Source organism: Sinocyclocheilus grahami, unplaced genomic scaffold (assembly GCF_001515645.1).
Source record: "Sinocyclocheilus grahami isolate Dianchi unplaced genomic scaffold, SAMN03320097.WGS_v1.1 scaffold112.1, whole genome shotgun sequence".
Taxonomy (NCBI): Eukaryota; Metazoa; Chordata; class Actinopteri; order Cypriniformes; family Cyprinidae; genus Sinocyclocheilus; species Sinocyclocheilus grahami.
In genome coordinates this window covers 174,617-190,960 of record NW_015505291.1, presented here as the reverse complement: position 1 = coordinate 190,960, position 16,344 = coordinate 174,617, and the positions used below count along the sequence as shown (strand labels likewise).

General features: G+C 36.5%; 1 protein-coding gene across 1 annotated transcript in view; it reads right to left on the bottom strand.

Annotated features, from left to right (window-relative positions):
• Window positions 1–5,369, bottom strand: part of psd2 (pleckstrin and Sec7 domain containing 2) — a 36,527-nt gene extending 31,158 nt beyond the window's left edge. Inside the window, exon 1 of the mRNA XM_016277441.1 lies at window positions 5,213–5,369. The gene's annotated coding sequence lies outside the window, so the exon portion shown is untranslated. The remainder of the gene's footprint in view (window positions 1–5,212) is intronic.
• Between the last annotated feature and the right edge of the window lie 10,975 nt (window positions 5,370–16,344).

The window sequence follows — 16,344 nt, the reverse complement described above, 5'->3', positions numbered from 1 at the left end:
ATTGTACCATTTACCCCTGTTATTCCCCCCTAAACGCTAGCGACATGGGAATTTAAAAGACACAAACCGTCTCACACCACACAGAACATTTTGATGTGACATTTAGCAAAAGACGCTCTCAGAAAGTTACCTTTGACCTCAGCTCTTCATTCAAACACACACGGTTAATGTTTGACATTCTGCTTGGGCGCTCAGTACCCAAAGTCCATCCCAGCTGCAGCTGATCTTTTCACATGGAAAGCACATCTAGACTCACATGCATGATTCCATCACACACAAACATAAACACACACTCAGGCTCAGCTGCTGTGCAGTACCCTGTTGTCATGTTGGCTATTCCTGAGAGCCTCTGTGCTCTATAACGGCCAGATACCCATAATTCCTACAGCAGCAGCACACGCCTATTAAACAACATGACAGATCACTCACTGAGGGTGTATGAGTGTGACGTATGAGTGTGTATGTGTCAAGATATGCCTGTATTGGTAGTAACAACAATAGGGATCAACAATAAGGGTTTTTGTTTTGTTTCTGGGCAATTAGGCTGATTTTTACGTACCCAACAAAAAAATAATCTATATAAATAAATAAATAAAACATACTATCTGCACACTGAAAAAGGTGCTTTGGTTACACTTTACTTGAAGGGGTGTGCATAAGACTGACATGACACCTTCATAATCATGACATGACACATACATAATCATGACATGACACATGTCATGAATATGAAGGGTTTTTATGCATGTTTATGACAACTGTCATTAAGTGTCATTCGCTCAGTTATGTAATTTTTAATGCAAAGATGACATTGTTTGAGATGTCTTTGTTATGGGCTATGGTTAGGGGTAAGGGTAGGGGTAGGGTTAGGTCAAATAATGTCATATTTGCATTAAAAATGACATAACTGAGCGAATGACACTTAATGACAGTTGTCATAAACATGCATAAAAACCCTTCACATTCATGACATGTGTCATGTCATGATTATGAAGGTGTCATGTCAGTCTTATGCACACCCCTTCAAGTAAAGTGTTACCGGTGCTTTTTAGTGCTACAAAAGATTTGTTTCAAATGCTGTTCTTTTGAACTTTATATTCAAAGAATCCAGAAAAAAAATGCTTTTAGCAAAAATATTTAGCAGTTTTAACTGTTTTCAAAATTGATAATAATAAGAAATGTTTCTTGAATCAGTATATTAGAATGATTTCTGAAGGATCATGTGACACTTGAGAATAAAATATATTCAAATATAAAACTTTTAAATTGTAATAATATTTTACAATATTACGGTTTCTTACTGTATTTTTGATCAAATAAATGCAGCCTTGTTGAGTATGAGACTTGTTTCAAAAACATAAAAAATATTATTAACCTCAAAATTAGGTAGTATATGTATTATTATTAGACTTTTTATTCTGAATCTTAATTTGAACCCATTCAGTGCACGCAGTATTTATTCACACACCCTAAAACAATATATGTGCATATTTGTGTATTTATTTATTTGTGCAAAATTATGTGTATATAATTTTATTATTGTTATTATTATTAGCATTGTATTTTTGTATTTCCTTGAGATGTTTATATTTTTAATTAACAGATTTTTTTTTAAAGAAAATATAAAATGTAATTCATTTTTTTCTTTACAAAAATAAAATATTAAAATTAATAAATTCATGAACTCATGAATAGCTGGAAACAATAACAATTTGTAATTGGTCAATTCCTACTAGTGTTTCTAATCTCTATCATTTTTTTTGCAAATGCAAATCGACAGAATTTGCATCACAATGTCAAATACAGAGCAGAAATCCAATTACATAGATGTTAAAGATTAATGAATGTAAAAATGTTCTGTTCAAGAGACCATTCTATCAACTTTGAATATGATACTAAAACCTAAAATCATCTATATTGAAAACTAAAGGCCTTCTAGTAGTCTGGGGACAATAATGACTTTTATTCCAAAAACACAAAGATTTCCTTTGGAGTTAGAGGTTTGGTCATCATAGCTTTATATAAAAGACCAGAAGTCTACAGTGTGTCTCATTTAGATGCATTTGTGTGTGTGCACACTTGACTGATCGACTGAGAGACTTCCAGTATTGTCAGCAGAACAGTAGGGTCTTCAGGGTGATCAATTCTGTTTAATTACTTTCCCTGGACTTGTCCGTCACCTTCACTCTTAACACCACACACACTGGCACTCATACGACTACTGGCCTCTTAACAAACACACACACACACACACACACACACACCGTCACTCAAACTCAAAAAAATAAACTCAAAGAATGGCCTTATCTTCAAATCAACAATCCTCTCTACTCAATCACTGCCACCCAAAAAAACATTAACAAGCTTTCAGAGAGATCTGCCTCCACCTTTTGGCTGTCCTGTGATATTTTGAGGTGAAATTTGTTCATTTTATGTGTGTTGGTTTTTCTGCAAGGTCCTTCTGACAGCTTCGGCTTAATCTCACATCTTTATTGATTGGATTAAAATAAGGCAGTATTTCCTCAGGGACCGTGGGTTGGCCACGCAGCAGGGGCCTGACAAAATGTGCAAAGAGGCAGAGAGGAGAACAGAGATCTGTACTCTCGAAAAAATGTGAAAATCTGCAGTTATTGCCATAGACAGCCATTTTGATGCTTAAAAATGACTGCCAATGGCGTAGCCTCATGTAATCCAATTGAGTCATGACATTTTGACTTGAAGAAAGCAGGTAATTCACAGGTTACCATATAAGGCACATTTTGAGGGATCTTACAAAACACTTTTACAGTGCAATAAAAAGCATCACAAACCCACAACCTTTCACAAAAACTCCTGCATAATTAGCAGTCTTTGTCTTAAATATAATTCACATGCATAGATACACACACACACATATATATATATATATATATATATACACACACATACACACACACACGCATACATGGAAGAGTTTAGGCCTATTTCTTAGGCCCTGTAACCATTTCTCAATTTTACATTCTCACCATTTCCTCAATATTAATCTAATAATCTATTTGCATTTCACTAGTCATTGTGAATTGTCCTTTGTCACAAATGAATAAATAATACATTAATATGTATACAATATATTGCTTAATAAATATACATATATAATTATAATCATTATAATTATATTTTATAATATTATATATATATATATTTTATTAATATATTTAAGATATTTAAATATAGTAATTAAATTTAAATATATTAATATATATATATATATATATTATAAATATTCAATATATATTTTTATATATTTCTAATAAATATAATATTTTACACAATTACAATTTTAATTGTTAGAATTGCTTTTTATTATATTATTTGTATTACATATTTTTATAAATATTTAAATTACATATTTTACAAATATTTATACACACACAGGTGGAGGCATATTTAAAACAAATATTTAATTACAAATTAATTAATTTTTTAATTAATACGTAAAATATGTAAAAACATTATTGTATATTTAAATAAATATATATATATATATAAACACTTTAAAAATTGAAGAATTTAGTTGAATTATAGAATGTCACAAGACAAAATGGAGCTTAATTGTACATCAACTGCTTATTATATGGTGCACTAGGTAGTCAGGGATTCTTATCTCATAAAACTTTTTATTTAAAAGTATATTCAGTGATAAAAAAAAAACAAGTATAAAAAAGTCTAGTGCAACAACAATAAGAGGGATTCTCACAATTATGAGGGTTAAATGAGACACTATCTATCCATATAGTCTAGCCTACTCTCTACAGTCGGACCTATCCAATCTACCTGTCTGGGACCATTAACACAAAAGAGAGCCACTATATCACAAACAAACACTTCATCCCCTTCTCCATCTCTATGCAGTCTGGATACCGGATGTCTGCGTGACCCACTAACCCTCTTCAGACGGGAGATGACACCGCCGCACACGCACACGCACACCGCGGGCGCAGACACACAAAGACTGACCGTTACAAACGATCAGCACGCGGTATTTAACTCTCTCGGGAGCTGCAGTGCGCTAAATATATCGATGCTGTCTACCTTACCCACATACAGCCGGCTGCGTAATGCTGCCTTTCCGTGCGTAACGGGTTACGGGACATCAAAAAAAGAGGCTTCAAGATGACAGCGTAAGTGCAGTCTGGGTTTTTCCTGACACGTCAGGCCGGGGTCCTGTGAAGGAGACCACCGCCGAGTAAACGAGTGTGAACAACTGAGCCGTGCGTAAATGTGATTTAAATCACCTCGTTCTGTCACTTCCACTGCTGTCAAGGTCAGACGTCCTATTGTATCATGTCACCGTATCACTTACAACGTCTTCACTTAAATCATCCCAGGGTAATAAATCTCATTAAACGCATCCAGGCTTACACACACACACACACCTTAGAGAGAGGTAGAGAGAGAGAAGAAGTGATCGTTAAGGGCGTCTTGTGTCTTGTCTGGCACTGGGACGTCTGGTTGTCTGACGCCTATATCCCCACTGTTTCATTATGATAGTTGGGCTAACAATAGATCAATAAACATTGCTATTGCATTGCATTGCATCGTCAGACATAAAACTGCATGCATTGAAGATGCATCATCATTTGCAACTACAGAGTATTCATGAGGCTGCGATTAAAGCAAGATACTCCCTGCAGCTGTTCAAAGCATCACAGCTCAGGTTTTGCCTTAAATACAGCCTGTGTCTAACACATACAGTGGGTCCTTGTGTTTAAGGCATCGTGGAATAAAACACACACACACACACATATACACAGAAAGCCTGAATCGCAGCCATATTATTCCCAGCCTCCCAGTGCAGTAACCATGACAACAGGATGGCTGGGAGACACTGCGCTCTCTCAAAAGGCTTCGGCTGGTGCTTTCTTCCTTCCAAAATAGACCCCAGAAGCGTTTCAAGAGCACCTCGTCCTCCATATAAAACAGAGGAGGTCTCTCTCTCTCTCTCTAGCATTTAAAACCACACATATAACCTGAGAGCGCGTTGCAGTTTCATGCATACCTCAGAGAAAATATCTGCCGGCATTGCAAACGCATGCAACTTATCGTGTAAGCTTTAAATGTGCATCAAAGAGCAAAAGCACTGACGTGAGCATACAGTCCGTTTGTGATGCATTGCATGCGTTAACCCAATTATAAGCGTCCTAGATGAGTATATGATATATAAGATACTCACCACCAAATAATTGCAATACAAATCCCTCCGGAAAATGAAGCAATTTTGGCAGCGCGCGCGTCTTGTCTCCCTATATCATCCGAGCGGATCGATTTGCTGTGTTTAAGGAGGAAGCTGTGCAAAAGGCTTAACAGAACCGAGTCTGACACCTGCCGTTTCCTCTCGCCACCGCGTGGACAGCGCACAGCGACAGAGAGACCGACCGGCTGCGCGCGAGAGCTCGGTTGTGTGTGTGAGTGAGCGCGCGAGCTGCGGCGGCTGTCTCGTGCCCCCGCGACGCGCTGGACGAGCAGCACTTCAGACTGTTGCTCACAGTCTTTCCACATCAATAATACATTATAAAGCACAATTCACGCGCACTGGGGGGTTCTAAGAGAATATTCAGACTCATTCGTCTTATATAAGCCATCGTGACAATTCAAAATCAATATGACAGGTGGGAAAGGCATTTTCAAATAATGGTGATTTACATTTCGCTAAAAAATGTAGGGCATTGGAATATGAGCAGTATATATATATACACACATACATATGAATACATTTTAATTTGTAAACATTTTAATATCACTCAAGATATATATTTAGGCTATATGGGATTTGATTATGGATAATATAAATGATCACAATTTACTATATTTATTATTAATTTCTCCATACAATTGAAAAATTTGCTAATATAATCTGCCTTTTTGAATATCACATAATATTAGAAATGACATGCAAAAATTCAACAAAAAAGCATAGTGAAGTGTATCATAACAGTCTTTTCTGTTACCCTAAGACAGTTATAATAATAATTATTAAATAATTATAAAAAGTACCTCTGATGGTCTTAATTAAGCAGTAAGGAGACGCCATGCTATACTGTGAAAGAGTCCCAGCTAAAGGTGTTCTTATATTCTTGCACTAACTAGCCTGTAAATACAATAAATGGGATAATGTGACAATTGCAATTTAGGATGCTGTATCTCTGCATTAAGTCAAGTCAGTAGAAAAGCAATGGTGTTGAAACGTCACTAACTCAATAAAATCTAGTGATTGGGAGCTGTCAATTTTTGACGAACCCATACATTCGATTTTAATGGACAGGTCTCTCCTGTTTGTGTAATTAGGATTTTGCTACAGAGCGTAAAAATGAGCCAGTGAACACCCACACTGTCATCCTGATGTTCATCCAAGGAGAAACTGGAAAGGAAAGCGGCATTAAAGAGAGAGGGAAAAAAAAGAAAACATAGCATTCACCTGTGCTAATGATACTTCAGGGACCTGAGGGTGGGTTCATGGGCTCTGCTTGTGTAGTTAAGTGAGAGAAAATGAAAATCATGGGATCAGGACCACTACAACAGCAGACCCCCAGACACTGTAAATCTTAATCACTTATTCATTAGACTTCCACCCTCTTCCTCAGCCATCCCTTCATCCCATGGGATCCGGTGGAGGCAGGTTGGGGGCGGGTGGGACATCCCGGCTCGACAGCAGGAGGAATCCTGAAGGAGTGTCCGTGTTGGGAATGTCGCAGGAAGGTGGAGTGTCCTATACAGAAATGGGGGATGAGAGGAGACAAAACCGAGGTGCTTTGTCTGTGGAACACCTTTGAATGTAGCTATAAAATAGCTTTGCGTACACAGTGGATTGAAATTTTAAATTTGACTAACAATTTTCTGCTCCACCAAAGTGCTTAAATATCTTTCAGTTTTGCATCATTCAGATCATAAAAATGGCTTTACACATGAACGATTAAACAGCATTGGCTGTTGTTTGTGATGTAACGAGTCATTTTGCTCCAGTTTAAATATACAGAAAGATGTGTGAGACTTGAGAGCTGCAGCAGAAGGGAATGTTTTCATTGAAAATCGACTTTTAAGTCTGTTCCTCGTCATATGGCTTCAGAAGTCTTGGAAAATAGTACTACTAAGTACTATGGAGGAAATTTATGTTTGTTTTTTTTTTTTTGGTCATTTTGCACAAAAATTACTAAAAGCACACACACACAAAATCAACTGTGATTAAAAATATTTATGCCTAAATTGAATATTTATGCATTTGAACTGCATATGAAATTTCCACCCATTTGTATTTTAACATAAGAAAACTAATACATTTAACGTGATGCATATTTGTCAGATCATTTAATATGAACTATTTGAATCTATTTGATTTGATTTAAATAATCATATTTTCAAAATGTATATATTCAAATGGCTTAAAATCTGTTTATTGTGAAATAATTATTCAGTTAAAAATAACAAGCAGTATTCAATTGTATGAGACTGTTGTATGAGATAATTTAAAAAATATATAAATCTGGTTGTGTATGCTTAAAACAATCAGTTTAATAGTACTATTGCAGAAATCACACCTGTCTCGCTTATGCATGACTGACAGATATGCATCACATTAAGTTTATTTTAAAACTGTAATCCAAATGGATGAAAATGTTATATCCAATACAAATACATAAATCTTAAATTTAGGCCTAAATATTTAGTAATTGTTAAAATGGACAAAAACGAATAAATGCTGGATAAGTACTGTTTATTGTTAGTTCATTTTAACTAATGCAGTGGATCACATGTAACCTTACTGTAAAGTGTTACCAAAATAAATATTTAAATAATATATTTTCATATGAACTATTCCTTTAAAGAAAATTAAGATATGGTGAGTGGGAGGGTTGCATGTGTGGGTGGTTTCGATGATGGATGGAGGGTGTGATGGACAGAAATGAATGATGGATGGACAGAGGTAGAACATAGTGTGACAGAGACGGGAGATGTGGGAAGAGGAGGGAGAGACTGGCCTCAGGGATACTTAGCAAGCGGAGACTGTAAGAGCCAGGGGGCGGCATGGACAGGATCTGATTGGTCATTTGTGGGTTTTCAGTCCAGGGATGAGAATGAAAGAGATGCAGTCGGTTTCCCAGAGGCCTCTCCTGAACCCTGGTCCACTGCTCCCAACTGACTGTTTTCTCACCACACAATACACTCTGGCTGGAGGCCAGCAGGACCATCCAAACAGAAACACACATTGGACAGAAGGAGCCTGCGAGATAGCGGGGTGAATGTAAAGACGTCTGGGGGTGTTCAGAGAACTGGTTAGTGTAGCTTGGTGAAGGGGGAGGTGCTGGAGTGTAGGCGCAAGGCATTGTGGGTAAACTCCATGGGGACAACCAGGTGAGGGAAGCAGTTAAAAGAAGCTGAGTCAGCGGGAGAGACGGAATGGGGAGGTACAAAATGGATAGAATGATGAATGTAGTTTCAGTATGATGGCACTACAGCAATTATTTACTCACTATCATTTCATTCTATATGACAGATTTTCTTTGTTGTGACACAAAGCAGCCCTTATTTCAGTCTACAGTGTCACATGATCCTTCAGAAATCATTCTAATGCTGATTTGATGCTCAAGAAACATTATTATCAATGTTAAAAACAGCTGTGCTGTTTAATATTTTTTTGTGAAAACTGAGATACATTTTTGGATTCTTTAAAGTGTAGAACATCCAAAAGAATAGAATTTATTTGAAATAGAAATCATTGTAACATTATAAATGTCTTTACTATCATTGACCAGTTTAATGTATCCTTGCTGAATAAAAGTAATAACATCTTTAAAAAAAAACAAAAAAAAACACATGCTTGACTTGAAATGTAAATTTCTGTACTATATTCTAAACGTACATAGTTATGCACAGAAAAATCTATTTGGCTGTGGATTTAAAAACTCATTTTCTGCATATTCACATGTTCAAAAGATCACAGTTTTCATCTTCTCAGCTAAAGCCTCTCAATAATTGCTTCTCGAAGTCTTCAATTTCAGACTATTAATCAATTTACCTTTTAAGGTACGGTCATATTTACCACTGCTTGGCAAAATTTAGTAAGCAAAATCCAGTCATTTCAAAGGGAACTTGTGAAGATTTGAAAAACGAAGAATAAAAAGAAAAGAAAATGTAACTGTAATCAGTTACAGTTACTGAGAAAAAATTAATTGTAATTAAATTACAGTTACTTATGAAAATGTTAACAATTACAAAGGGGTTTACATCTGAATATTTTCACACACATAGATTTGATTGATTTATTTGCCAAATATGAGAAACATTCTAAAATATGAGACACCAATGTTTCAGGGGTTTAGGACACAGAATAGGACACATGTTTATTCTATAATTGTTTTATTTCCTAGTTGGGTTCATGTATATGCTTTATTTTAAGATTAACTGTTTAAAATTTTTTTTTTAACATTTTTAGATGTCATAGCTATGCAAAGATTAAATTTCAAAAACAGCATCATAGCTTTTAAACTATATCTTGTTATGATTTTCAATCTGTATTTAACCTCAGAATGATCTCAAATTAAGTCTGATTTTGTGGTGGCTGTGTTTTAAAAATAAAATATTATATTCTTAATTGAAGTGATGATGATGAACTGATGTAATCAGTTTTAAATACTACTGGAAGGTTAACCTTGCCTGGTTTAAATGTTTCAAAATGATTAACAGTTGAAAACATTAGACATTTAGAAAAGTATTCAAAAAGTAATACAATGTTATCAGTTACATCACTTAAAAAAAGTAATTGAAATAGTTACACTACTTATTACATATTATATAGGGTAACTTGTAACCTGTAACCCATTACTTTTCCAAAGTAACTTTCCCAACACTGCACATTTCAGTATCATAAAATGATGATCCATAAAAAGGCAGTTTGAAAGCAGTTAAAGGGGTCATATGATGCGATTTCAATTTTTCCTTTCTCTTTGGAGTGTTACAAGCTCTTGGTGCATAAAGAAGATCTGTAAAGTTGCAAAGACTAAAGTCTCAAATCCAAAGAGATATTCTTTATAAAAGTTAAGAGTCAGCCACACCTACCTAAAACGGCTCGTTCTAACACAACCCCCACATATCTACCTCACTATGTGGGAAGATTTGCATAACGCCGCCCAAATGTTCACGCAAAGAAAGAAGGCGTAACTTTTATTCTCGTTGTAGTATTGTTGTTGCCGTGTGTTTCATTGTGAAAGCGAAACTACTTTGTTTGACCTTCCAAAAGAGGACGATATCCACTTCGTCACGCCTAGAGCTGATCACTGAGGAAATACATCAACTTTGCGCTGTGTATCACCGGATCGGCTTTCACTGTGGACGAAGCGGAGTGCAGCCCGGGGTCGTCACATGTGGTTGCCGCAAGCCTGGCTCACTCAAGCCGCCGGCATTTGCCACTGATGATTCAAACGAGAGTTTTGAGCAGTGTAGAGTAGCACTTATTGTTTGTAATTTCTCCGATCACAACTGCAGACATGGTTTTATGTTTAAGCGCCATGATGAAACGCAGTGCGTAAAAAGACAGTATAAGTCATTATAATCCGTAATTATGTCCCCGCTAGATGCAACAAATGCCTCGTTTGTAATGGGTTTTATTGGTTTTGTCTGGTCGTGCTGGGAGACGGCATCACAGTATGGTAAGGGGCGTAACATTTCCGTCACACGCTTGAGGTATTCGGCCAATCACAACGCACTGGATAGCTGGCCAATCAGAGCACACCTCACTTTTCAGACCAATGAGCTTTGTAAAAATCGACGTGTTTCAGAAAGGCGGGGCATAGAGGAGAAACAATAACGTACAGTATGTGGAAAAGAATGTTTTTTTTTAACCTTAAACCGCATAAACACATTTCATTACACCAAACACACAAAATAATGTTCTTTTTAGCAACACCATATGACCCCTTTAATTATGGTTAGTTCATTTGCTTTTGACATTTATTTAGCTGTCATTATTCATTATATTTTGTCACATCTAGTCCCGCTTTTTATAACATGCAACATTTCACAGTGCAAGGTTAAATATGATGCACATTTACTCACCAGTAACCACAGATGACCAGTTTATTTAATCTTGGGCAGAGGAATTGCATAATTTAAGGGAGAGGAGGATATGGGTGATGTTGAGATGCTGAAGGTGAACGGTTGCTGGGGTGCGTTGGCATTTTGGCTGGTTCATGGAGTGCATGTTTTGGTTCAGCTGTACAGTGTCAGCCCAGTGAACAGGAACCAGTCATCCCTTGACATTTGAAAAGCCTGACAAGACCATACTATCTGCAGCACTGCAAAGAATGTGTGTGTGTGCTATATAGTCTAATGCAAGATCTCCATCTATACAATCTATTAAAGTCAAGACGATGTGTACATTATCTGAAGAAAACATGAGTGGCGCTTACCTATGCAAAACTCACTGCCATCGTGGTTTCTAAGCATCCATTTGCTTAGAAATGTAACAGCACACCGAACAATCCACATGATTTCATTTGAAAAGCTTCTAACCCTTAAAGTATCAACCATAGTTAATAGTGCCTTAACAAGCACCATTAAGTATGACAAATCTGCTCAGTGTCCCCTTACGTCTTAGAGGTATTCAAGGCCGTTTATTTCATTAAACACTTTTAACAAGTTTTGGATGATAAATGTAGCATTTGATGGGTTTAAACACCTCCTTGATCTGCTGCAAATTACTGCCAGGACGTCTGATGACAGAAATGTCATACTTAAACGTCAGAGTGTTTAGCCATAATAGAGCAAACCGCCCAAACAAAGGGCCTGAGCGTTTATCTCGCCGCCACTGCTGCAATCTCTACACTTTCATTAGGCAAATACAATACCATCTGATCACTCACTGTTCTGCTTTGTTCCGTGTGATTTCCTTCTGTGTAAGAGTGGGTTTGAGATGGCACAAATGCCTCTGTGCACATGTGTGCATCACCCTGACTGCTGACTATGCAAAAACAAAAGAAAGATACAGCAAAAGCGTAGATTAATCTAATGTACCTCTATGGCGTTTTGTCTGTGTGGATGTCTGCTGCAATGTTTCATTAGCCCACTGTTGCCACCCTTTATTTGAACATGCTGTCTGTGTTTGTTTGCTGCAATGATCAATAGAATATATATATATATATATATATTACCATTCAAACGTTTGATAATAACTGTATTAAATTGTAATTATATTTCACAATATATTCATCTGTTCTAATTAAATAATGCAGCCTTGGTGAGCATAAGATACTTCATTCAAAAACATAAACAAACAAAAAAATCTTACTGACCATACATTTGTGAACAGCTGTGTGTACAAACATTTCTTATAATTTAAATTATTATTATTTCTATTTACCATTTGCTTTTCACAGGCAATTGTACTAGCTGGAAGCATGCACATTCTATAATGCACCTAATTTACATAGAAAGGTGTGTTTGGCTCAAAAGAACAATGGCTTAATTTAAATACAAAGCACTGATATTTTAGCACATTTAGTGCTTGGTTAAACTGTATTGTGTTTGGTTAGTTTGCACTAAAATATCAAGGCACAACTGATCTCTGCCACAGACATGGTTACACGTGCAATGCCCATGTGTGCATGTGAGAGAGAAAGCAAAAGCACGTTGGTTTTCACATTGTGACATTTACACAGTATTGCGCCATGCTGTCACAAAACACAGAGCGCATAAAGATGTCAGATTCCAGCTGTCATGTGGAAAATTGACAAGAACAACAGAAAACCCGGTGTTTTAAATAAAAATAATGTTCATGTGACTCCCAGTGCCGACCAGACGGCGGGACGCGATTATGGCTGTCCAATAATGAGCTAGTCAGCACGAGTTAACATCAAGAGGGACAAGAAGCAAATCTGACATGCAGACTTATCTAATTACAGCACACTCCTGATGTGAGAGAGAGAAAGATGGTTTGATGGTTGAAGGTTTATTTGGTTATTAACACGTCCATTATCACACACATAAATGCACACGCTCACTATTGGCTGTGTTGAATTGATATTACAGTGCTGGTCCAGGTTATGAAATAATGCAATTAGCAGCTGCTGTCTTGGCTACTTTCAAAACTCAAAGGGGTACGTATACTAGCAGTATATTGTGTTTTTCTGCTTGACTTGCACTTCACAACACAAGCTTGTTTCTGCAAAGATGTTCAGCATGTTTTTTGAAAAATCGTCTGATGTGTTTACATTTTACGTGGCGTGAGGACATGAAAAAGTTATGCTAAACCCGATCTGACCGGTCAGACTGAAACTGATTTTCAGAAATGCGATTTGAATAGGATTCCAAGCCACATGCGAATGTAGCTCGAAACGGATTTGCACAAAGGGACTACAAAGAGCTTTTTCCTGGGTTTGTGACATCACAGACCCTAAAATTTACATAAACCCTGCCCCCGGGAGCATGCAGCAGAGGGGGTGGGGCCATGTTGCACATGCAACTACCCGTAAATGTAAGGGGCGTGACGTATCCGGACAACATGCACTAGGCGGTTAATGAATCTCAACACACTAGGCCTACTAACCAATATGAGCCCATTGCATATTTCTGAGGGAGGGGCTTCATAGAACTAGGAAGTCAACAGACCATTTTAGGAGAATGTAAAATATGTAAAATACGTGAATAATAATGTGATTTTTTAAAAACAAAACCAAAGCATGCACATGTTAAAGTGCACCCCATAAACACAACGAAGCCTTTGTAAATAGCTGATTGACCACCCCTTTAAATATAATTAACTTCTTAGTTTATCTCTGAATGGTGAACAACCATGGCAAGTAAGAAACTACCTAGCAACCACCCCAAACATCCTAGTAACCACATAACAGGAACCTGGCGAGGCCCCAGCACTGTAGCAGCAACTTTTGCACAAATGAGCTCTTCAGAAAATATAAAAATGTAGTTAGTTTATATACCATTCAAAATAAATACTTTTACTCAGCAAGGACACGTTAAACTGATCAAAGGTGACAGCTTTATATTCTATTTTTAAAAATGCAGTTCTTTTGAACTTTCAAAAAAACCCTTTCAAAGAACCCTGAAATAAAAGCATAAAGGGTTCCACAAAAAAATTATGCAGCAAAACTGTTTTCAACATTGATAATAATAATAAATGTTTCTTGAGCAGCAAATCAGCATATTAGAATGCTTTCTGAAGGATCATGTGACACTGAAGACTGGAGTAATGATGCTGAAAATTCAGCTTTGACATCACATACAGTACATACATATATAAATATTTTGACTTGTAGATAAAGCAGCGACCAATGAGTGTGTGCAGAAATCAGCAGACAGTCCCCTAAAACCAGTGCATGAAAAAGTGATGAAGATTTGTTCTGTTCCTGCCAATCACTCAGAGAGAGAACTGAGGTCCCAGACTGGAACAAAGACATAAATTCTGGCTCTTGTGAAACCGCAGAGTAATACAAACATACACAGAGAGAAACAGAGAGAGGGAGAGCAAACAGAAAGAAAGACAGAGGGAGAGATTAACTGGTGAATGTTGACCTTGCCAGCTGGTGGTTGAAGGAGCTACTTACACACACACACACACACACACACACACACACACACACACACACACACACACCCAGATATAGCTCTCTGGAGTGCACAAGCTGTCAGGTTGGCACTATGATGCAGTGGAGGAGGGGCCACATAGGGTGCGAGTTTATACCAATCCCTAAACATCCTCTCCAACACAAACACTCCACATGCTTACCCAAAATCCCACAGGCTGGATGCATCGCCGTTCACGGCACGGGCCATCACAGGCCTAAATCACATCTGATCTCTGACCTCCATACGGTCAGTCCAGACTTAGCAGCAGATCTCACACTCCATCAACAAATCTGCTTCAAACATTTGCTTGGTCTTCATCCAGACAGCCAAGATGCACACTGCAAAAAATATTTTCATCATAATAACAACAACATCTGTTTTTATCAATTTAATTTGTTACAATAATTATTTTTTTGTATACCATTTTATGAGGCTTCAGAGTTTCAACTTTTTTTACAAGGTTTTTTTTTTTTGTATCAAGTATTTTTAAAGTGGCGAGATAAAGTGCAATGAGCTTAAGTAACTTTGACATCACTTTGATTTTACTTAAAACTTTGTTTATTGTTAAAAATATTTGATTATATTTTATTCAATATTTAATCCGTAAAATATTTAAAACGAACTATTTTAAAATCATTTAAATATTAATAAAATTTTTAATTGTATATTCATTCATATATAATCATATATTTAATCACATATATCCTAGTTTAATGAAAATAAACTGAATTATAAAGAAAATCAATTCAAATAATGTTCATACAGTTACTGTCATCCATATAGATATCCATCAATAAATGCAGTTCTGCATCGGCTCTCATAGGGACTGTTTTGCATACAGTGACTGCCACTGTAACAACACCTATTATAGACTTTAGTATCATTGTTAGATATTGAAAAGATCATTTGAAATAATAATTTGTTGTCCTACCTTCCAACGTGAGACACAAAGGTGACGGTGAAGCTTGAAGGTCATTCATTTTATTCATAATCAAACTTCGTCCAGTCTCTTCAGAAGATCAATGCAGAAGAAATGAGAAGAGACAGTTTCTGTATTAGCACCATAAATCCTCATAAAACAGAGCAACCAGGTGCAAAAGCAATCATATCTTTCACACTCGCGTTGGAGAGCAATATTTCTGATAAGAGACATGTGTTTAGTTCACATCTAAAGAACAATGGCTCCAGTTTGGTATCACACACAGATCTCAAAATAATCTATTTTACATTAATCTAACCATCTAAACAAACAACCTCTGCCGGCTGATAAATCTTAAATTTTTTTTAATGTCGTTTATCTTTCCTGCCTATCTGTAATAATGTAGTTAGGAAGACAAATATAAATTGCAAACTAAAACCTAATGCACCACAAGGGGGCGTTGTTCAATAGAGAATTATACTACGGCCATAAACTGTAACTGTATATCGCTTCAACTATAAATTATTGATAGGGTGGGAATACTATTGCAACTAATCATAAATTGCCCTACATTTCACATTTGCAGTTTTAATAGAATTACTATTTAGTAATTAACTTAACACTTTCACCCATTATTAATTACAGAAAACTACAGAAAGCAATCTGAGATAATGTGCTTTTTGACAATCCAATGTTGGGTATAAACCTCAAATCTTATAGTTGCCAGCCCAGATGTATAACTCCTACACCAAGCCATTTAAATCTGAATTTAGACAGATGTTTCAGACATGTTTCCACTGATATGAACCCTGATA